Raw genomic sequence first — 23,920 nt, 5'->3', positions numbered from 1 at the left:
AGGTATTGATCTAAGAGGTGGACTCCTCAAGGATCCTGCCCATCTGCAGTCCTTTCAAACTACAGTTCTAGATCACCCCAGCTTTGGGCAATCATGGCAAACTCCTCCTCCTCGATGTGTGTGGATGTAGCCCCTGGATCATGCTTCTCGTCCTTGTCCTTCTTGATAGGACACTGTGTAGCGTAGTGACCAAGTTCGCCACACCAGAAGCACTTCATCTTCGAAACATCTTTCTTCCTTTTTCGCTGCTCCTGTTGCCCCTTAGATGCAAGGGTTGCATTCTCATCCTCCTCCTTTGGCTTCGTCTCACTGCTGTTGCTACTACTATAAAGTTTGCTCTTGACTAAGTCTGTCCTCATATCTTCCTGTTGAAGAGCGGCCCACATCCCTTCCCAATCTGGCAATCTCTCTTTGCCCAGGATGCTCTGGACAAACACTTTCCATTCTTCTGAGACTGAATTTAGGGCCAGCCTCACCATCTCGGTAGGCTGAGGTGTTGACCCCACAGCTGCCAACGAGTCTCGAATCTCCTGAAGCTTCATAAGGAACGGATCAATGTGTTCCCCCTTTTGCATCTGCATGGATCTCATCTTTTGCTCCAAGTACATCTTCCGCTGCTCGGAAGATCCTTCGTATAGCATGGCCAATGCTTCCCACATTTGCCGAGCAGTATCCTTGCTGGCAATGTGACACACTACATGATCCTTCACTCCGTCGAGGATCAACCTCTTGGCCTTCGCCATCTTGGCCTTGTACTTCTTGAGCGGATCTGGTCTGCGGTTACAGCTACCACACTGTCGACATAGGTTTTTGAGATCGTGTTCATCAAGAAGGCGTGAGATCCTTGCCTTCCATATCACATAGTTGGATGCTCGCTCCAACTGATCCTGATCTCGCAACACATTAGCTGCCATCTCTACCAACAAACTGTCGAACTACCTCCTCTCTCCGTTGCGCCACTGCTGGGCTGGCCTACGCACTCCCTGTTGGAGTTAGTAGATCTATTGCTCCCTACTGCTTCTCAGCAAATGAGAATTTGGACTTCTTAGGTGGAAGTCATCTGTGAAAGAATTCCTTCAACAGTGTCTCTCTCTCTCCCACTGACGTTATTCTATCAACAATTGATGCAAAATATCTGCGTCCAAGCTGAAGATACGCTCTGCAAGGAAAAATACACTACTCACTTCTGCCTCTGGAGAGCTTCGTTCTGGAGATCGAATCTCTGTCGAATCACTCAGAGAAATTGATTTCTCCTCAAAACATCGACCTTTTGGCCCAAGGACTGCGCTACCTGCTAGGGATTCGAATTGCTGCCTCTGCAGTAATTTCAAACTCCTCTTCCTTTCTGCTTCTGAGCTTTTCTACTCACGATCTGTGCTCTGATACCATGTGAAAAATCGATTACCGAATTCCTACTACAACAACTGATGTTAATTCTTCTAATTGTTAATTCAATTAAACAATTTACTTGTTGTTTGCTACAACAAATATTGAATTAAGTACACTGCAGCTACACAAATAAAAATTGTGGAAAATAAATACAGCACAGGAGAGAAATAAACATCACACACATCTACACAGTTATTTTTGGACAAATGTCCCTGGAAAAACCCAGTGTGGGAAAACCAGTGCAACAGTTGAGGGTTTTTTATTATTAAGCAGTAGTTTTCTGAATACATCTCTAGATGGCTTGTTGGCTATCCAATACAGAAAATATGACTGACAGAAGATTAGTGATAAATACCTCACACTGTCACTAGCGATCCCGACTGATCCAGCCACAAAATGGCTTGTCCCTTGCTGCCTCTGCGTAGGCCCAGCGTCACCCCTTTGCTGATCGATTTGCCTCTAAGACTTTGATTTTGTCCTCCCAATCTCACACCCCAACTTCCGACTTCACAAAATCGATCTCTCTAGCAAAAATACAAATTTCCTCAAGGCTCTGTGCTGCCTCTGCTTCAACCTACGCTGCCCAGTGTAGCCTCTACGCTACCTCTCCCAAAGCTTTCTCTGCCTCCTCTGCTGAGTAATCCCGGATCAAGAGAAATCTCCAACCGGAACTATCATTGCCCCTCACTGCAAGAAATCACTTCGAATCTCTCTCTGGCAACTGTTGCGCCGCTCTCTTCAGAAATTTGATCTTTGATCTCCCAATCGATGTGTATTCCAAATGCCCATCAAGCCTCCTCTTATAATCCTTATGTTGAGAACCAACAACCTAGATTAGATTTTAATCAATGGCTCAAAATAATTTTGGCTTGATCCTCGTCTTTTTTTAGAAGTTTCACCCACGGTTTGATTAATACCCTTTAGTTATTTTAATTTCTTAAGTTTAGACTTAGGCATCCATTAAAAATAATTAATTATTTTAATAAAACTGATTCTAGGTGGAATTTCCCAAAACGATTTCTGAGCATTGTGGAATACAAGTGTCTAAGCCTCCCTGCAAATTTTGAGGCTAAGACCACATCCGATGCCACCAGAAATCAGCATTTAGTGCATGGGAAAAAGCCAGCGTGAGCTCTACCCCATCATTATGGCCATCACCCAGGTTCCTTGGGCCTCCTATATTGACCCCCTACATCATTTAGGAACCCATGATTGTCCCAACTCCTAGTGGGCGATGAATTGTCCCACCTAAAGGGGGTATTCACTGCTACATCTTAAACATCATGCTCTCATCCCTTGGACCCCGAGCAGTTATGAAAAGAAAAATCAATAAAAGGCAAAATGCATATGAAGAAGGGTGGAAAAAAAAAGGTCGGGGTAACTCATGTACCATGATTGCTCCCTCCTACATTCATACACCCAAGTATGGGCTTCCCCTATCATAGGTGTTGTTTCTCCATGATCCTAGTGTCTAGGGTAGAATCTTAAATCATTGACGCTAGCAAACCAAGAATCACAACAAAGCTTACTTTGCACAGGGGAACAATATACAACAGTAAATCTACTAGTGCACAAAATATACACAACTTTTTACACAATTTTGTACAATAACCCAATCTTTGTTATATTAATCCAACTAAATAATAGAACAATCTAGGGCTCCTACACCAGGGATAATGGCCCTCAAATATCCACAGGTACAAGAATACAAAATACAAGATAACTTGACAGTCTAATTGATGTAGTCAACGATGACAGCTTCTTTGTCATATCTTGTACACTTGCAGGTCCTTTGCTCCCAATTTGCAACACCTGCCTCTATCAATGCTCCAAGTCCATCTAGGCACTAAATCTCGGTTATCCAATCTGCTCTCTCATTGATTGTTTGTCCATCAACGCATCAACACATCGAGACTCCTATTGAGTTGTTCACAACTCTGTTTATGAACAACTCACAACAGCCCACTATTATTGCTCAGCTTCTTAGGGTTTTCTTCCCACTATAGTCTTCCTGCGCTGCTCCAATGAAGACTAACACAAGGCAGGAGGGCTACCACATATCACCATCAAATGTCACTTCTCTAATGATGAACACGGGCTCCAACAATCTGATCCTATGGCTAGCCAAAACTTGAGCTCCAATCTGCCTCCTCTAGTAGCCTCCTTAGTCCATCAAGGAGCTACTTAGGCTACCAACACTTCACCCAACTCACAGTTGTCCAAAGTCCTTCTTGTCAACTACTCTAGGGCTACTTTGGACACCTACTTGTTTCCCTCCACCAACCACAAGTTGTTCAATACCATAACCATCCAACTATCAATGACTCATGTTCACAAATTGTTAATTTTAGGTATGTTCTATGCTTAGAGTAATTTATTTCAATTTTCATAGTTAGCTCAATATCTTTTCCAGATTAGCAATCACATCAGCATTAAAGTAAATTGCAGATAGAACATAAACGTAAATTGCAGAAGACAAGCCAAGACAAGAGGACACAAGATGTGGCGCTAGCCAGAAACAAACCCCAATGTGGGGAAACCCTTGATCAGATATTCTTTTATGTTCTTCAATAGTTCAGCACGGAGAGAGAGAGAGAGATAGCACATTTACAACAGAAGTCAACACTCTGACTCTAGATAAGAGCATAGATCATCTCTAGGAAGATGATATATGAGGTCAGTTGAAGACATGTTGCTTCAACTAATTCTCCAAGGTGACTCCTTCACCTCTCATTGTGTTGCATCTCATCATCGTGTTGCACCTCACCGTGCTACACCATGTTGCACCCATCATCACAATGCTAGACCTCATGACTGCTCCACCTTATGCTGCACTGTTGTCCCATGTGCCATGGTTGAACCATGTTGTCATATTGCATGTCTCATGTGCTTGCAGCACCATGCTTGCCACTTCTATCCATGTTGTCCATGATAGCCATGTTGTCCATGCTTGCTATTGTACCATGCTTTCTGTTGTTCCATGTGCCTTTTGCCATGTAACAGCGGTTGTCTCACTTTGCCTTTCCATACCTTGCAGTTGTCCCATATGTCTTGGCATACCTGGTTGTTGTCCATGTGTCTTAGCACACCATGTCACCTTGTTATCCCATGCATGTTAGCAGCACTATGTCACCTTGTTGTCCCATGCATGTTAGCAGCACTATGTCCTTGTTGTCCCATGCATGTTAGCAGCACTATGCCACCTTGTTGTCCCATGCATGTTAGCATCACTATGTCCTTGTTGTCCCATGGATGTTAGCAGCACTATGTCACCTTGTTGTCCCATGCATGTTAGTAGCACTATGTCCTTTGTTGTCCTATTAGTACTGTTGTCCCAACATAGTTGTTATATTGAGTTGCAGGAAACATGGATCCAGGGTTTGTTTCCATACGGAAACAGGGAAACCTGTATGGTACGGCCCGGAAACTCGTTTCCAACCATACTGGCCCGTTTCTTGAGGAGGAAACATGGCCAGTACGGCTGGAAACGAGTTTCCAGACTGTACTGCGGAGTTTCCCCACGCAGATTGACGTTTTCTTATTTTTTTTTATTATTTTGTTTTCTATTTTTTAATTGGGTGACTAAAGTGGCTTCTAGTTGCTTCTAGATGCCTCTCTCAAGTTATAAAAGTGACCTTCGCCTCATTCTCTCATCACACAATTGAGCAAGTCGTTTCTCTTAGAGACTAGCGATTTTAGCAAAGGAGAAGAGAGGAAGAGAGCGGTGGTTTCAGCTAGGGTGTTTTCAACAGTGAGCAAAGGAGATTTTAGCAGCAAGAGCAAGAGATTTCAACAGCAAGAGAGAGATTTCAGCAGCAAATTTGGAGTGTAGAATTTCCGGCTACGACATTCTTGGCTTTTTGGCTCAGCTACAGCCATATTTCTCGTCTTTTCTAGCATTTTGGGATAGCTTCAACTACAGAAAATTAATTTGGGTAAGCAACATTCATTTTCTTAGTTTTTTCCTACTATTTCTTCAATTTTTCGAGGGTTTATGCTGCCAAAAATATGAAAAACGTTTTTTATTTACAAATTTGTTTTTTTTTATTTATTTTTGCAGCAATGGCTTTCAACCAAAGTGCAGCTGTTCAAGCCCTAGGGCCAACCCAAGGGTTGAATATTATCCTCTTTGGAGGCATGTTCAAAAGCTTCAAAAACGTGGAGGTGCTGGCTCATGGGAATGGTGATGTAATCTTTGCAATAATTTGTACAAAGGCTCCTACCCAAAAGTGAAGGCACATCGTTTGCATGGAGAAGGACAGGGGGTTGTGGGTTGCACAAAAACAGCGGATCCATTGGCAAGGAGGGCATATCAAAGAGAACAAGATGAGGCGGATGTTATTAAGAGAAGGCATGATGAGCTTACTCAAGCTACTCCTCAAGCTCCATCTAACATTGAGCCAAGGATTGTAGTTGAAGCAAGAAAGAGGAGAGCCGGTGCCACTCAACAACATGAACAAGCAACACCCAAAAATACCAGAGGGGCATCCCCTTCAGTTCAGGATAGCAGAATTGTTAAATTGGTGAATGTGCAAGTGAGAGAAGAAATTGATTCCATAGTGGCTAGGTGCATTTATGCATGTGGTATCCCATTCAATGTTGTTCGCTCTCCTTACTGGCAAGATATGATAAGGGCAATTAACAAAGCTCCTCAAGGGTACAAGGGGCCCAACTATGAGAAAGTCAGAACTCAGCTTCTCAAAAATGAGAAGGAGCTTGTGGAGGATATTTTATCACCAATTCGTTCTTCCTGGAGTAGCTTTGGGGTTACCATAGTCTCAGATGGATGGACAGATACAAGGCGTAGACCATTGATAAATATCAATGTTGTTAAAAGCGCGATCGGGATTAAATCGGCGCCGGGAATAAAGCGGAAAAAATCGGCAAAAGCGGGAAAAAAACGGAAAAAAGCGGGAAAAAAGCGTTTGGCACAAAAATATTCATTTTTTTTCATTTTTTTTCAATTTTTTTAATATCTAAACCATCTACAACATAAAATAAATACATTGACACATAAATATGATAAAAAAACTAATATATAAGATGTTTAATATCATTTCTAGCGCTAAAATCACACATAACATTGAATCATGTCCTGAATAGTAAGTCCTGAGTCCCAACTCAGCCTCAAAATATCAACAAAAAATATGATAATGTATCTCATCATGTCATAATGTCATATACAATAAAATGAAAGTCTAATCCTATTGATTTCCTCTGCCCCTCTTGCGAGAAAATGGCACAACTTTCTCTTTCCCTCTAGATGTAGAAGTTGGTGCCTGTGCTGGTGGAAATGGCAGTGGAGTCTGACGTGCTCTAGAAGCTGAAGAACTAGTAGTAGCAGCTACAGGAGGCTGAGGTAGACGGAGACCACGTCCTCTACTGGTGGTAGTGGTAGCCCGGGTAGGCGGTGTCACCTCCTCCTCCAGCTCCTCCTCCTCCACCTGCTCCTCCTCCTACTCCTCCTCCTCCTCCTCCTCCTCCCCCTCCTCCTCCCCTCATCCTGCACTAACCAATCATCAGTGGGATCCATGAGAGGCCTCTCAGTCTCAACCCTCCATTCAGCAGTGGTGTCAATCCCATCCAATGAGATGGCTTCCGTATCAGGTGTCCTCTCTAGTTGCCTCACCCACAATCGAAGATTGTAGTAGACATAGACCATGTCATTAAGTCTATGGGACTCCAACCTGTACAAAGTTCATGAAATAATAATTAATAATTAATATTATAAAAAAAATATTGTTTAAAACTTTAATGAATTCAAAAATTTATTTGGAAATTTGCAATATTTTAAATGTTTAAGTGTTAACCTATTGCGCTTCTTGTTGTGTATTTTTTCAAATACACTCCAATTGCGCTCACATCCCGAGGAGCTGCATGTTTGGCTGAGGATGCGTACGGCAAGCTTTTGCAAAAGGGGTACTCTGCCACCATACATCTTCCACCATGCGTCTACAACAAAATTACAAATAAAATTTTAAATAAACATAAGAAAAAAATGGAATTTGAAGAGACAATGAAATTTGAAACAAAGTTACAAAGTACAAACTAAAAAATACCTGGCATTTTAATCGTCCTATCCGTGACAGCCATCTCAAAGCCAAATGTGCCACCTGACATCTTATATGTCTCAATTTGTCTAGAGATCTCTATACGTTGTTCTGGATATCTCACCATCTTCTGGACACAGGTTAATAATCCTTCCACGACCTCAGCATCAAAACCAAACCCACATGCATAAGAAAATGCAGGGTTCAGGAAAAGCCCAGCAGCATGAATGGGACGATGGAGTGTGTTGTTCCATCGCTCATCAATCACTTCCCATAGAAGGAGTTGTCTCTGAAACCCATCATCTCCCTTATCATCATAGTAGGACCGAATGGCTTCTTTGGCCTTGTCCATGGCTTCATACAAATAGCCCATTGCGGGCTTCTCACCATCAACCAACCGAAGAACCTTTACCAAAGGTTCAGTAACGGCGCACACCTCCGCACTCCCGCCCAGAAGTCTTCCTGGTATGAAACTAGTCTGCACACGGCCTCTCCTTCTGGTTTGCGGCTCATTGACGAAGCACGCCACTCCTCTGAAAGAAACATTCTCTTCAAATCCCACAGAATTCAAGAGGGATTGAAGAGATATGAAACTCGTCGCAAACCGTGTAATGGCGGGGCGCACCAACTCTTTGTTGTTGGTGCATCTTCTCATCAAGCTAAGCACAGATGTGTGATTGTAAATAAATTTTGTGATGCTTTTTGATGAGTCAACAATCTCTTTGACAAAGGGAATTCTCCCTATGTCCTCTAACATCAAATCAATACAATGGGCAGCACAAGGTGTCCAAAATAAAGTAGGATGCCTGTCCATAAGCATTCTACCAGCAGCAACATAATTTGCAGCATTGTCCGTTATGACTTGGACAACATTTTCTGCACCCACCTCCAAAATAAACACATCCAGCAAATCACATAAAGTTCTTGCATCTTTGATTTGATGAGTTGCATCAATAGATTTGATAAACATAGTCCCCTTGGGACAACTAACCAAGAAGTTTATAAGGGTTCTCCCCTTTTGGTCAGTCCAACCATCTGACATAACAGTGCATCCTGTTTGTGCCCATGATGCCCTAAAATCCTCCAATCTTTGGGTGCAGTCACGCTTTTCCTCTTGAAGAATCCGGCCTCTGAAATCATGAAGAGAAGGGATTTTGTACCCCGGGCCAACACTGGCAATAGCATCAACAACAGGTTGGAAAAATGGATTATTCCTTACAATGCTGAAAGGAATATCACTCCAGAGGAGAAATTTTGCCATCAACCTATCAGCTTGTTCTTTTTCAGTTCTTTTTAGCATTGAACCGATAGTTGGTTGTGAACCAGGTGTGGTTCGAGGAACAAAAAATGATGATGCAGCTACCGGATTGACTGACGCTGCAGTAGAACCAGTGCCACTTGGCCCACTTCCTTCAGCTGACCTTTTTAGTTGCCTTTTGAGTTCTTCTTTGGCCTCTCTAGTGTGCTCTAATTCTCCCAATGCTCTCATGGCTCTTTGGATAATTTCAGGATTTGTATTTGTACAGGGCCCCACATCACGTCCAAGGATTTGTGCAAGGTGGATCTTCAACCTGTACACCCCCCCGAATATCTCCTTTCCACACAACTTGCAATTCAAGTTTTGTCTATCATTCGGAGCTTTAGGTTCACCATATTCCCAGAAAGGATCCAATTTCCTTGGCATGTTTGTTTTTGAATTTTGAATTTGCAAACCTATGGAAAAATAAGGATTAGGAAATAGGAATTTAGGATTACAAATTACAATTTAGCATTTACAAAATTACAAGTTACAAATTTACAAAATCCCAAGTTACCCAACCAAATGGCAAATGCCAAAAAACAATGAAAATCAAAAAACATAAACAATGTTTAAAAAAAATGAAAAAAATAAATAAATAATTGGTTCCCATAGTCATACCAAGTTACCCATCCCAAATCAATGAAAAATTACAAAAAAATCTTTAAAAACAATGAACATTGAAAACAAATGGTGCCCATATGAAATTTCTCAACCAAAAACAATGAAAAACAAAGTTTATAACAAGGAAAACAAAAAAAAATTAATCTACATACCGTTTTTATGGACAAATTGGTGATCTTGTCTTGGATTTCTCCTAAAACCACTTGGATTCGCTCCCAAACCCTTCAGCTCTCCTCCACAAGGCGTCTCCTCCTCCTCCGCGCGGCGACAGTCAGAAATGACTAAATAAAAATCGATTTTCATAAGTTATAAGCCCGCTGCCCCGCGCCTCGGCGATTTTTTCCATGAAAATCGCGATTTTTTCGGAAAAAATCGTTATAAAAAAAAAGACTGCGATTTTTTGGGATAAAAATCGCGATTTAAGCGGGATAGTGATAAAATCGCGATTTTTTGAAAAAATCGCGATTTTAACAACACTGATAAATATCATTGCCACTTCCCCCAAAGGAGAAATGTTTATCAAGGCGGAAGACTGCTCAGGAGAGGTAAAAGATGCACAGTTCATTGCTGATGTTATTATAAAAGCTATTGAACAAATAGGGCCTAACAAGGTGGTGCAAGTTATCACAAATAATGCACCAGTTTGCAAAACTGCAGGTTTAATTATTGAGGGGAGGTATGACCACATCTTTTGGACACCATGCATTGTCCATAATCTGAATCTAATCTTAGAAGAGATCGACAACAAAATTTCCTGAATAAAGGAAATCACAAGGGAAGCAAGGGAGATTGTCAAACTCATCACCAACCACCACCAATCTCAGGCCATATTTCGAGAGTACTCCAAATTGGAGTTGTTAAAAGTTGTTGAGACAAGTAATGCCTCAAACTTCCTGATGTTGCACCGCCTTGTTGAGGTTAAGCATGCATTAGTTTCTATGGTGGTGAGTCAACTTTGGATTGAGTGGAGACAAGCAGATTCAGAGCGGGGATATATGGTGCGTAGATTGTGCCTTGATGAGGATTGGTGGAGCAAGGTAGATTCCTTGCTAAAGTTCACAACCCCTGCATTTAAGCTTCTTCAGAGTGCTGACACTGACCAACCTTTCTTAGGAGAGGTATATGATGGCATGGATTCCATGGTTGAGAAAACTATGGAAATCATTTCACAAGAGTCTCCACAGCTTTTGTTTGTTGATGATCATTTTGCTGGTTTAGTCAAGAAAATCATTGTTGATAGGTGGAACAATTTCAACACTCCATTGCACACTTTAGCACATGCCTTGAACCCCAAATTTTATGATGAAGAGCTTGTTGCTCAAAACAATGGGAAGAGGAAGGGACCCCATAAAGATAGAGAGGTGGCTAAAGGGGTGAAAAGAGCCCTTATGAGAATGTTTCCTTCTCATCTACACAGGGAGGTAAAGGAAGAATTTGCCAGTTTTGTTGCACGAATAGATGATTATGCAGATATATCAGCTTTGGAGGAGAGAAGCACCATGAATCCAGTTAGGGGGTGGATTTGTCAAGGAGCAAAGGGTGTACATTTGCAAAACCTTGCCATTCGTATTCTTTCACAAGTGGCAAGCTCTTCATCAGCAGAAAGGCATTGGAGCACTTATGGTTTTATTCATTTTGTGAAGCGCAATAGGTTGGGCTCACAGAGGCAGAGAATCTTGTTTATGTGCACTCCAACCTTCGCCTTGCATCTCATAGGGGTCCAGAATACAACAGTGGTCCTTCTAAAAAATGGGATGTGGATGCAGAAAGTCTTGATTTGGATCTCTCTCTTGTTGCCCTGAATATTGAGGTCTAGCCTGGAAGTGAAATTGGCCCATCATCTTCTTCAGCACCACCATCCACTGTTGAGCATTGTTCTGCTTCTATTTTTGATGAGGATTTGTCTTTTGTCTCTATAGTTCTTGCTGCCTTATAGTCTTTATTGTACTTGCAGCCTCATATATTAATATATAATAAAGGCTGATTTTGAGATTTGAATATATAATAAAGGTTTCTTTTGGATATTGGGATATTTTTATTTTCATTATGTTATCATTCATAAGTAAATGTGATGTAAATTTAATCATAATGTTTAAATGTAATCAATTATAATGTATCATGTATGCTTCATGATTGCACATATATAATATATTAATATATATATATATATATTCGTGTTTCCCCGTTTCCAAAATTTGGGGAGGTTTACTCGTGCCCGTTTCGTGCAACTTAGTTGTTATACCTTGCTACTGGCTGATTTTGAGATTTGAATATATAATAAAGGTTTCTTTTGGATATTCCAATATTTTTATTTTCATTATGTGATATTCATGAGTAAATGTGATGTAAATTTAATCATAATGTTTAAATGTAATCAATTATAATGTATCATGTATGCTTTATGATTGCACATATATATATATATATATTCGTGTTTCCCCGTTTCCAAAATTTGGGGAGGTCGCGTTTTTTACCCGTGCCCGTTTCGTGCAACTTAGTTGTTATACCTTGCTACTGGCTGATTTTGAGATTTGAATATATAATAAAGGTTTCTTTTGGATATTCCGATATTTTTATTTTCATTATGTGATCATTCATGAGTAAATGTGATGTAAATTTAATCATAATGTTTAAATGTAATCAATTATAATGTATCATGTATGCTTTATGATTGCACATATATATATATATATATATATATATATATATATATCGTGTTTCCCCGTTTCCAAAATTTGGGGAGGTCGCGTTTCTTACCCGTGCCCGTTTCTGAAACTCGTACCCGTTTCCCTGTTTCGTGCAACTTAGTTGTTATAACTTGCTACTGTCCTATGTGACTTTGTAGCACTATGTAGCCTATTGTCCATGCATCTTGCCAGCACCATGTAGCCCAGTTGTATATTTACTTTGATGCACTAGTTTGCAGCACCATGTACCCTTGCTGCCATGTGTTGTTTCACCACACTACACTAGTACACTGCATCACTAGATAGGGCATCACCCTACAGCCCTTATCTTCCATACAAATCAGCAAGGCAACCTTCTAAAGACTGCGGTTCTCCAAGGGGATAACCCTCCATACCTACGCTATTTCTTTAGGCCTTGTTTTACTGCGGTTAAGGCAACATTGTCCCTTCAACGCCTTCCTATTGTGGCTAAGGTCACGCTGTCCCTTCAGCTCCTTTACATTGTCTAGGGCAGCCTCCACATTGTTCCTTTGACCCCTTATATTGCGGCTATGACTCCGCTGTCCACACAGCTGTTCGTCGGCCTAATCTGCCCAGTATTATGCACTTGGAACAGCCCTTACTTACCATGCTATCACCTACAACAAACCCTCACTGCGGTCCATAAACTTGATTGTGTTAGGGCTAAATTAGATCAACGTTTAGGGCTGGATTAGACCAGCGTTTAGGGTAGCCTTTAGGTCTACGTTAGGGCACCCTTTAGTCTGCATCTAGGGCTGCCTTCCATCTACGTCTAGGGCAGCCTCTTTTCCTCCAACGTCTAGGGCTTCCACTCCTAGATTTCTCTTCCACTAAAACCCAAGACAAGTGGAGAGAGAAATCAAGATAGAAGTGTGTGTGAGAAATGACTCTCAAGTCATCTCCTTTTATACTAAAACGTTGAGCACATGTGGGGTTTATTTGGTTGTTGGCCGACCTTGACAAATTGTCTTATAACACAAATAAATTCATAACTCCATGAATACTTATCGGAATCGGATGATCGTTAGATCAATTCTACACCTCTCAATAAGAGGGATCCAAGAAAAATATCAGCTGCCATAAATAAGATGACCCACATGGAGTTTGGCCCTAGTTGCCAATTTTAACACTCCCTTTCAACTAGGGAGAACTCCATCCGCTGATCCATATGTCTGACTGTACTATCTCTGCCATCAGTGCCCTGCACTACTTTGCTCTGCTAAACCATGAAGAAGAAGAATTGATCGAAAATGTCTCATACCATTCTCTACTGACCCAAAGTCAGTTTTATTGATCCCAAATCAATATCACAACTCATGCTGATCCCAGATCAATGGAGGTCATCTTAGCATAGGGAGTACGGTAGATACAACGATGCATCCATCGATAGTACTACTATGGTCCCTAACCCCATTTCCCTGCTCATTGGCCAGATGAGAGGTACTTCCCATGAGTCTCAGACTGCATGGGTAGGATGCCTCGACAGGAGAACCATTCATCCTATCCCTAAGTCGCCTCGGGGTATCATAAGGGAAGGCTGAGCCATTCACCCTGTACACAGCGCACCATTAGGGGAGGGTGAGTCGCCCTATGGTCGCGTGTTGCTCCAGTAAGTACCCCAAGCCCCCTAGAGCTCCTAGAGCTCAATGCATGCAACATGCAGGACCCTCATAAGAGGGTCTCTCAACGACTCCAAGTCGTTCGGGAAAGTCACAAATTTGACCTTTCCCCAGGGCTTTGACAGAATGTCTGCAACCTGTACATCAGTCTCAATGCAATGGAGCCTCCTTGCTCATCGACATACCATATCCCTGATAAGGTAGTATCTGATGTTTATCTGTTGGAGCAATCATAGAATACGGGATTCCTCGACAATCGAATCCCCCCTGGTTGACAGAAAAGATCACGATGATATCCATCATGTGTACAAACAGCTCACTGAAGAGCTTCCACAACCGGCAGCTTCATACAAGATCATACTCGTAGCTATGTATTCGGTCTTGGCAATGCTTATAGCAACCGACTTCTGCTTCTTGCTCATCCATGATATCGAAGCAAAATCCAAAGAGAACCAGCACTCAGAAGTGCTCTTGCGATCCTCCACACTATCTGCCTAGTCAGCGTTCGAATAATCATGCAGCATCACATTTCCAATAGTGTATTTCAATTCATGAGAGATTGTGCCCCGTAGATATCTCAGAAGATTCTTGGCACCAATCTAGTGAGGCTCAACCATATATGAGCTCATCATGCTAACTGCAAAACATATGTCCGGACGGAAGTTCACCAAGAACATCAACGGGAATGAGTTTATGAAACTCAGAGGCATTTCCCAAATCTAGTCCGACATTACTACCATATAACTTCTGAAAGTTAAGATCCTCGAGGTAGTCACGGGCTTGCAGTTTATCGTTCCACATCCGGAATCTAACTCCCTCTTACTTCTGCAAATGAGAGGGTCTGCACCTGTCAGAAATAGGTCGTCCTTAGAAGGTGCTGGTATGAGAGGTCTATCATCCACAACCTTCGAGCAATGGTTTGGATCGGTTTCACTCCTAGTGAATCTCAACTTCATCAGACAGCTATCAATCCTCTCATACTATGCCCGGGGTGTTTTTCTTTAAGCCATAGAGGGCTTTATTCCACCTGTGTACATGAGATTCCCGATCATGAATCTCAAACTCCTCGGGTTGTTCCAAACCTGTGGACCTGCTACATAAGGGGAATGGTCCCCTTGTAAGATTTTCCTTCGACACATATCAGACATGTACCTTCATGCTCTCCCTGTCACCATCTGACTCACATCGGGTAGGGCCCCATAAGTAGACCTCCGGTGTTATAGATGAGATATGTCAATTGACATGATCCCCAATGGACCATCCTACAACTTGATACAAATTGCCAACCATAAACCCATGAAAAAAAGCATCTTTGAAAATTCTATTTTCCAACCCGTACCTTTCCATCGATTAATGCCACCCTTAAAACTTTGACTTCCATTGCCGAAATGGACGCTAGGTTCTTCTTGCGATCAAGTACATAAAAGAGATTCTGTAAATGTCGAGTTACCCTCATTCAATTGAGGGGTAACATTTCCTACACCTTTTCCAGGATAGGTGGCATCGGCTGCAAGTATAATCCCACGATTATTTCCATCTCTTACCAAATTCGAGAGAGCACCCTTCTATACGATGAAGTGCCTTGAAGCACTATAATCAATAAGCCAGATTCCCACAGAATTTGAAGGAGAGGGCCAATACAAGATAACTCTTCTTTATCTTATCAGAAACAACATTTGATTCTTCATACCTGGGGTTCCTTGTTTTCTTTGAAGAGTCGGCCATTTCCTTGATGACCTGCATCACCTGTCATTCCTCTGATCATTGAAGATGTCCTTGGAATGATTATTATCATCATCAAGTGATGTGTTCCTACCATTCGGACACTCCTTCACATAATGGCCGAACTTATTGCAAACAAGGCATCTGTCTTTCTTTCCACCCTTAGATCCAGACTTCCCATTGAAGTGATCTTTAGGCCATCAAAAACTTCTGTTGCGCCATTCTGATAATATTCTCTGCTTTGACTTCACCCTTGGTGAATTTGAAGAGGGGTGAGGAATCGATTGATCCTTTTGTCCTTTCCCAACTGTCTTCCGTGATTGCTCTTTCACTCTTGCTTGGGCTTTGTCTTCACCTGAACTCTCATACCATGTTAATTTTAGGTATGTTCTATGCTTAGAGTAATTTATTTCAATTTTCATAGTTAGCTCAATATCTTTCCCAGATTAGCGATCACATCAGCATTAAAGTAAATTGCAGATAGAACATAAACATAAATCACAGAAGACAAGCCAAGACAAGAGGACACAAGATGTGGTGCTAGCCAGAGACAAACCCCAATGTGGGGAAACCCTTGATCAGTTATTCTTTTATGTTCTTCAATAGTTCAGCACAGGGGGAGAGAGAGAGATAGTACATTTACAACAGAAGTCAACACTTTGACTCTAGATAAGAGCATAGATCATCTCTAGGAAGATGATACATGAGATCAGTTGAAAACATGTTGCTTCAACTAATTCTCCAAGGTGACTCCACCTCTCATTGTGTTGCATCTCGTCATCATGTTGCACCTCACCGTGCTGCACCATGCTGCACCCATCATCACAATGCTAGACCTCATGACTGCTCCACCTTATGCTGCACTGTTGTCCCATGTGCCATGGTTGAACCATGTTGTCATATTGCATATCTCATGTGCTTGTAGCACCATGCTTGCCACTTCTATCCATGTTGTCCATGCTTGCTATTGTACCATGCTTGTTGTTGTACCATGTGCCTTTTGCCATGTCACAGCTGTTGTCTCACTTTGCCTTGCCATACCTTGCAACTGTCCCATATGTCTTGACAACCTGGTTGTTGTCCATATGTCTTAGCAACACCATGTCACCTTGATGTCCCATGAATGTTAGCAGCACTATGTCACCTTGCTGTCCCATGCATGTTAGCAGCACTATGTCACCTTGTTGTCCCATGCATGTTAGCATCACTATGTCCTTGTTGTCCTATGCATGTTAGTAGCACTATGTCACCTTGTTGTCCCATGCATGTTAGCAGCACTATGTGCTTTGCTGTCCTATTAGTACTGTTGTCACAACATAGTTGCTATACCTTGATGTTGTCCTATGTGACTTTGCAGCACTATGTAGCCTGTTGTCCATGCATCTTTCCAGCACCATGTAGCCCAGCTATATATTTACTTTGCTGCTAGTTTGCAACACCATGTAACCTTGCTGCCATGTGTTGTTTCACCACGTTGCACTACTACATTGCATCACTGGAAAGGGCATCACCCTACAGCCGTTATCTTCCATACAAATCAGCAAGGCAGCCTTCTAAAGATTGCGGTTCTCCAAGGGGATAACCCTCCATACCTACGTTATTTCTTTAGGCCTTGTTTTACTGCGATTAAGGGCACGTTGTCCCTTCAACTTCTTCATATTGCGGCTAAGGTCACACTATCCCTTCAGCCCCTTTACATTGTCTAGGGCAACCTCCACGTTGTTCCTTTGACCCCTTATATTGCAGCTATGACTCTATTGTCCACACAGTTGTTCCTTGGCCTAATCTGTCCAACATTATGCACTTGGCCTAATTTGCCAGCATTATGCACTTGGCCTAATCTGCCCAGCATTATGCACTTGGAACAGCCCTTACTTACCACGTTGTCACCTACAGCAAACCCTCACTGCGGCCCATAAACTTGACTGCGTTAGGGCTAAATTAGATTAGCGTTTAGGGCTGGATTAGACCAGCGTTTAGGGCAGCCTTTAGGTCTGCGTTAGGGCATGCTTTAGTCTGTGTCTAGGGCTGCCTTCCATTTGCATCTAGGGTTGCCTCTTTTCCTCCAACATCTAGGGCTTCCACTCCTAGATTTCTCTTCCACTAAAACCCAAGACAAGTGGAGAGAGAAATCAAGATAGAAATGTGTGTGAGAAATGACTCTCAAGTCATCTCCTTTTATACTAAAACATTGAGCACATGTGGGGTTTATTTGGTTGCCGGCCGACCTTGATGAATTGTCTTATAACATAAATAAATTCATAACTCCATGAATACTTATCGGAATCGGATGATCTTAGATCAATCTAACACCTCTCAATGAGAGGGATCCAAGAAAAATATCCGCTACTATAAATCAGATGACCCACGGCCCTAGTTGCCAATTTTAACACAAATACATCAAATAAATACATACCTTTGTTTGTGCATGTTGTTGTAGCTCCTCACTAGTTAGGGCACCTAACATTATTTGTTACAGCCCTCAAAACAGCTCCAACAATCACCCAAAGGTTGTGGCCTCTCTCCCAAACAGTCCTACTTCCCTTTGTTGCTCCCTTTTGATGTTTGTTCCTATTTTTAAGGGCCTCGGCCCTCTCAAACTTCACCTGCAGTACTTCGGCGAGGATTGCAATGAAGACTAGGGTTGCAGCTCATCAAAAAAGAGGTGGACAACCCTCAAAACCCATCCACAAACAACCAAAACTTGCCTCAAGGCAACAACTTTCTTCTGCTCAGAATTTGGACCTACAAAAAACCACACAAAACAAGCCCATATTTGTTTTCAAGCCTGCGATTGTCCTTCTGTAGCAACTCTTATAGATGTCAAACTCAACCAAACACACTTTTCCTCCTCTAGAGCTCCGCTTCTTCAGATGTATTTTATATGAGATGAATGCGCTCTTAGATGGATGTTACTAAATGAATCCAAACACACCTCAATTTATATCAATTCATGTGATGCTAACAAGATAACTAGTGGTACTCTAACGCATCAAGCTGGCCTCCTTTAGGTGCCACATTAACCCACAACTACAATAAAAAATTCATATCTCATTACAGACATCTTAGATTTGAGTGATTTTCCATGCTCTTGGTTGCTCTTGGGGTCTTCTATCATCTCAAATCATCACATGCCCAATACTCCTCGTGGTTTAACACCCACATGCTTGGGTGCAAAGCCCACACCGTGGGTTTTATTGACCACACTTTGTCAACAGTCGAAGAAAGAAGAGTACAAAGAGGTGGAGAAAAAATTTCGAAGATCGAAGTCATCAGTTACCATCATTCATCATTGTAAACCCAATTTCTGCAAAGTTTATTGTAAATGATGTCAATATGACCATTTAATTATGTAACAACACCTACGTAAGCCTCTGATTTTAGCAAAGGATTTCATCCTAGGATGTTTTTTAACCTCCCCGAATTGTGTGTTTGTAAACACGCATAATCGACAAAGTTTTTCTTCTAGCTATAACCCCAAAGATTGGGTGGAATTCGTTGACAAGGCCTTAGGTGAGTCATGTTACCCACCACCTGTGGGTAGTGTGCATAGGCGAAAAAAATTCTACTAGATGGTCCTCAACCGACAGCCCCTTGCAGCCACCAGATAGCTCAATGTGCCATTATCTCCGCCACTTGAGTCAGCCATGTGGTCCCTCACCTATTTGTTATAATTGAATGTTTGAAGGTGGGCCTCCCAACCCCAAAGGTATGACTTTTCATTCGTATAGTTGAGTAATTTTCTTCACTTGTTAGGGGCACTTTTGGGCATGGTTTGGTGGGGGGATTCAGCGGAAAGAGTGGGTTAGGTTTGTACTCGTGGTTAACCTTGTATCCTAGTCCCATGGAATCTCCTTTACTGGCCATTAGCTTTAGGGTTGGCACTACATGGAAAATCCCGATTTTGGTTGTGTGGTCCCTCTTCCCGACACCACATATATCACCCTCGTACTCATTTTAGCCCCATTCATCTCTTTCCCCATCTGGATCCACATGTGTCCACAGGGTCCACATAGGGTTAGCCTCCTCCTCCCCTTATCCACACCTTGGGTCAGGCCCGGAACGATGTCCCGATGGTTGATGCAGCTAAAAAGAAAAGAAAAAGCATAATTTGGCCACTCTCAACAGGAAATGTACCACAAAATGCAAAGATGGCTAGGACATACAAATTTAGCACGTGAGCAAAAGCCAAACATGAGCTCTACCCCTTATTCATGGCCAACACCCTAGTTCCTATGAGCCCTAGATGAGCCCCCTCCATCATTAAAGAACCCATGATTGTCCCAAACCCTAGTGGGCAATGACCCGCCCCACCTTAAGGGGGTATCCACTGTTATATACTATACATCATGCTCTCATCCCCTAGAGCCCCGTGTAGTTATGATGAAAAATCAATTAAAGGCAAAAGGCATATGAAGGATGGAAAAAATAAAAGAGTCACTCATGTACCATGATGTGCTCCCTCCTACACTCATATACCCAGGTGTGAGCTTCTCTTATTATAGCTACCCTTGTACCATGACATGTGGTCTAGATGATTTCCCTGATCCCCACTCTGTTCCATTACTATATCATTTGCCACCCGCCACTTGAAGGATGTACCATGGACATGTCACCCCCTTTAAAGGTTGAGACCACCTAATGGGGTCCTCGATTAAACCCCTGTTGAGCTTGGAGACACTTGTACATGCCAAAGCCCACTATGGAAGGGCATGTCGCCATGACGTGCCCCATTGATTCCATGAGTTGTAAGCTCATGTACTTGATTATTCTAATGATTTGTTGTATTGTAGGGCAAAGGGACACATTGGATCTTATGCAAGATTGCAGGTGGATCTCTATTTTGGGTTTTGTCTCCCTATACGGGGTCCTAGCCCTCCAAAGGGCCACATTGGCACTTGTAAGGTGAGCATTGAGAGTCGTGAGCCTCCACCATAGAAAATAGTACTTCATGGATCCCCAACACCACTCATTGATTGCCCGTGTTCTACCTTTTGGATGACGATGATGCACCTGGTTCACCATGCCCAACCGGCTCAACACTTGCACCATACACTTGGCAGATGTTTTATGGTCCAGAGGACGTCTCCCGCTGCAGAGGGAGGGCTTATGTCATCATCCTAGTCCTTACAGATGGTCTACAGGCATTTTCGATCCACTTGGAGACCCATGAGGATGTCCTTGTGCCCCCACACCCACTTGGGAGCACCACAAGTTCTTGCTTGGAAAACAAGGGGCCAACCCCTTGTCCATTATGTTTGAGGTCCATTCTCTCATCATGGCACACTCAGGACTTCATTAGGCCTCCTCAAAGGCCCAACGACTCACTTTATTGATCATTTGACCCTCTTGAGAGGCTTCTTATTATGTTATTGAGCTACTTGGTGGGCTTGTCACCAAAAGTATTGTTATTATGCACATTATTTTATTTTAGGGGCATTATTAGTCCAAATTAGGCCATTCGAATCCCTAAGTGATTGTATAAATAGAAGTGAGGTGATTCATTTTGATCATCATCACTTGGATTGGATTAGTATCTCTTATGAGATTTTCACACTTTTTGCTCAGAGAAATTTTGGAGCTTTCCTTGATGCACTATGATGTTTGGATTTCGTTATTGTCTTTGGAGCTTCTCTAATGCAAAGTTGATAAATGGATACACTCTCTCTCTCTCTCTCTCAGGTAAGTCGAAATTTTGATGCTATTCTTTTTATCTTACTGGTCAACTGCATGTATGTTGTTATCTTTATTCTTGTATGGGTTAAAGGTAATGCAAAATTCTTCTGGGACCTTGAATAAGTGATTAAATGCATGCGTTAACCTTTAAGGGATTGGGCGATTTTCCTAGAGGAATCTCTTAGGTTAAATACCTCGAAACTTTGTCTCCTTCACAAATTTGAAGTATAAATCTCTATTGATCTAGTTGTTGCCCTTAGAGAGGCTAGCAAAGATCAAATAAGGCTCCTTAGCTCACGAAATTTCATGATCTATGTGTATCTTGACTCCATTAAGCCCAATCAATAAGGCACTAATTCTCGTACCCCTTTGGTTGTCAAAATAACATTATTTTCTTCGTTTCTTCGAATTCTAGGCCTATCCCCAGAAGGTCTTATAGGGCATCACACGAAATTATTTGTAGCCATCCAAAACCCTTGAAAATTGGTCAACTACTGCGTTGTGGTTTGCTCAAGAGGTCCTCCAAATTTCAAGCAATTGCGACGGTGGAATCCCGAGATATAGCAAGCCCTAGACACAAGACCATTTCTTACCCTAACTTGATTTTGGGTTACTGACCTCATTAGGATAATTGCATCCAAATCTCAAAAGAAAATTTGTCCTTTGAGCCTCTTCTCTTCCCTAATTAGTTCAAGCCCCTCCTTGGTTGATCAACTCCATACCCTTGACCTAATGTTGGGTCCACTTGGTCCTGTGTGGTCCTGCAACTTTACAACTCTAATTCCATAAAGACCAAATCTCCATAAGAATCTCTAGGCCTAGGGATCATCTTTACAAAATACATTCCCAAACCCTAGCCTCGAGAATCCTCTAAGTCCTTCCTAGAGAGCCTATCACCTTGCTTCCCAAGCAAGAAAGCCACACAATTGAGTCTCTTTTAGGAATAGGCCTTGGGAATCACCCTTTATCCTCTCATTGACACATCCATTATGTTGATTCCTCTTATACGAAGTCTCCTCCCATCGGTCAAAGTCCGTAAAGCGCAGGGAGCCTTTGTTGAGGTCACATTGGGCTATCTCTCCACTGTTGCCCTTGACCTAGTAGATGCCCTATAGGATCCCTTCTTGGGACCGCTGCTAGTTTGAGCGGTAACATTTTGGCACCATTGCTAGGGACATGAGATGTGTGTTTTATTTCCCTTGCAACATCATTGACAATCATTTTGGTGACTTCATTGGAAGAATGAGGCCCTAGTTTTTCATTGAACTTCAAAGTTAATGCTTGTAGGGTGAAGAAAGAATCTATCAAGGCATTTTAATTCACCCCGGTGACCCCTTTCCGATCCTAATATGCAAAATCATGAAAACTGGATTATGATCAAGGAGAAATTACCCTTGGCTATCCATTTGTACAAACTCAGTGATCAAGATCTTAAAGAATTACAAAAGAATATGGACAAATATGTGGAGCTTTACGAAGATTTATTGGAGAACATGGATAAGGAATTCATGCTCAAGTTTCATGGGTCAACACAAAAACAACTCCACATAATGATGTGTGCCTATGAGAAGGACCCTAGTCGTTTCTTTGACTTTGTTGGCCTAACCTGTGCTTTTAATATTCTGACTAACCTAATCAATGAAAAATACTATTATCAGTCGTGTTGCACACGTTTTGTCACAATTCCAAGGAAGTTGTTGTACCATTTTTTTAGAAGTTCGGAAACATCAGCCAGCAGATTATTATGTCATTGTAAACCCATTCTGCAAATTTGTAATGTAAATGATGCTAGTACAACCGTTAATTATGTAACAACCTAGGTAAGCCTATGATTTTGCCAACAAATTTCATCCTAGGAGGTTTTTCGTTTCACTGATTATCTATGTTTCTAAACACAGATGATCGGCAGAGTTTTTCCCGCCAGCCTCAACCCAAAGCTAGTGTGGAATTTATTGTCAAGGTCTTAGATAAGTCCTAGTGTTTTAGTCGAGTCTATTGTAAGCGTGATTTGGAAATAGTTCAAGCTAATTGGCTAAATAATTTTATTACAGATCACTTGGTCTACTAGATCATATTGTGTCACAGAATTGGGTAAGTTTTGTGAGGGTCTATAACGAATAGGTATTCTCCCTTTGAGGGTTGAATTTGTACAATCTTATGTAAAAATTATTTTAGTGCATAGTTGCTCATACTTAGAAACCATGGCTAAAATATTGAGAGCGGAAAAATAATGTATTCCCTCATCAGTCAATTAATTAATTTTTCTGGCAAAAATAAAATTAAATCCTAAGCCAAAAAATTAATTAATTTAGAGTCAAAATTAAAATGTTAGAGAAATGAATTCTCCAAATGAAAAAATTTGTGGATCTAAAAGAAATTAATTTTTGGAGGTCCCCCACCAAGGGAACATTAGAAATTTCAAGAAAAATTGGACCCTTGGACCTTGGTGGTTAATTCAAAATCAAATTTTTGAGGGAATTAGTTCAAAATAATTAGTTTTGGACTAATAAAAAATGGGTTTTATGAGAAATTCGAAAATTCATCAAAAATAATTATTTTCAATGGTGGGGATTAAAAGATGATCAGATATTTATCAACGTTCGAGATTATTTTGACGGGGATCAAGCCAATTAGCCGTTTTTTTTTCCACTTTACGGATTTATCTATAAATTAGAGGCCATTTTGCTTCTCAATTCATGATGAAAGCTCCGACTCTAGTCTATGTAATTTTGTAATGCTGGTTTTGTTCCACTGATCTGTTGGGAACGTTTGGAATATCATAATAAAAGATTTTGGGGTTCAGTTCATGGTGTTCATTTTCCGATGATTTGTGGT

The 23,920-nt window shown here is 41.6% G+C and overlaps 1 protein-coding gene across 7 annotated transcripts in view; it reads right to left on the bottom strand.

Annotated features, from left to right (window-relative positions):
- Window positions 1-23,920, bottom strand: part of LOC149197902 (protein PAM71, chloroplastic) — a 297,487-nt gene that overhangs the window by 247,243 nt on the left and 26,324 nt on the right. The gene's annotated exons all lie outside the window — the stretch shown is intronic.

The sequence above is a fragment of the Pinus tabuliformis genome, chromosome 2_2 (genome assembly GCF_031772625.1).
Source record: "Pinus tabuliformis cultivar Carrire ecotype Pingquan chromosome 2_2, CPIR1, whole genome shotgun sequence".
In the NCBI taxonomy this organism is placed as follows: domain Eukaryota; kingdom Viridiplantae; phylum Streptophyta; class Pinopsida; order Pinales; family Pinaceae; genus Pinus; species Pinus tabuliformis.
This window is presented reverse-complemented; position numbering and strand designations above follow the sequence as displayed.